At 44.4% G+C, this 820-nt stretch overlaps 1 non-coding gene and 2 pseudogenes across 1 annotated transcript; all 3 read left to right on the forward strand.

Moving 5' to 3' along the window:
* On the forward strand, window positions 1–97 carry LOC127917463 (uncharacterized; annotated as a pseudogene).
* A 235-nt stretch (window positions 98–332) lies between these two features.
* On the forward strand, window positions 333–451 carry LOC127917462 (uncharacterized; annotated as a pseudogene).
* A 233-nt stretch (window positions 452–684) lies between these two features.
* Window positions 685–803, forward strand: LOC127917461 (5S ribosomal RNA). The gene has a single exon (XR_008097395.1). It is a non-coding gene; the product is annotated as a 5S ribosomal RNA (ribosomal RNA).
* The last annotated feature ends 17 nt before the right edge of the window (window positions 804–820 follow it).

An 820-nucleotide genomic window follows, 5' to 3' on the forward strand; every position in this document is an offset into this window, starting at 1 on the left:
TACGCCTGATCTCGTCTCGATCTCAGAAGCTAAGCAGGGTCGGGCCTGGTTAGTACTTGGATGGGAGACCGCCTGGGAATACCAGGTGTTGTAAGCTTTTTGTCAACTCTTTGTCCGTTTCTTCCCACAAGGCGGAAATATGTGCCCTCGCTTTGAAATAAGTAAGCCAAGATTAGTTTGTATTTCATCCAACAATCTGTGCTACAAATTATGGCTGCAATTTCTTCCACTTTTTGACTGACACAAAGATACTTATCTACATGGTGAAAATGCAACAGCTGTTAATCACACTCACTTTGACTTTATATAGTGCACCAAAGAGATAGTTTCTCGCTTACGACCACCGGCCTGAGTACGCCTGATCTCGTCTGATCTCAGAAGCTAAGCAGGGTCGGGCCTGGTTAGTACTTGGATGGGGAGATTCGCCTGGGAATACCAGGTGTTGTAAGCTTTTTGTCAACTCTTTGTCCGTTTCTTCCCACAAGGCGGAAATATGTGCCCTCGCTTTGAAATAAGTAAGCAAGATTAGTTTGTATTTCATCCAACAATCTGTGCTACAAATTATGGCTGCAATTTCTTCCACTTTTTGACTGACACAAAGATACTTATCTACATGGTGAAAATGCAACAGCTGTTAATCACACTCACTTTGACTTTATATAGTGCACCAAGAGATAGTTTCTCGCTTACGACCACACCGGCCTGAGTACGCCTGATCTCGTCTGATCTCAGAAGCTAAGCAGGGTCGGGCCTGGTTAGTACTTGGATGGGAGACCGCCTGGGAATACCAGGTGTTGTAAGCTTTTTGTCAACTCTTTGT

The sequence above is a fragment of the Oncorhynchus keta genome, unplaced genomic scaffold, assembly GCF_023373465.1.
Source record: "Oncorhynchus keta strain PuntledgeMale-10-30-2019 unplaced genomic scaffold, Oket_V2 Un_contig_11500_pilon_pilon, whole genome shotgun sequence".
Taxonomy (NCBI): domain Eukaryota; kingdom Metazoa; phylum Chordata; class Actinopteri; order Salmoniformes; family Salmonidae; genus Oncorhynchus; species Oncorhynchus keta.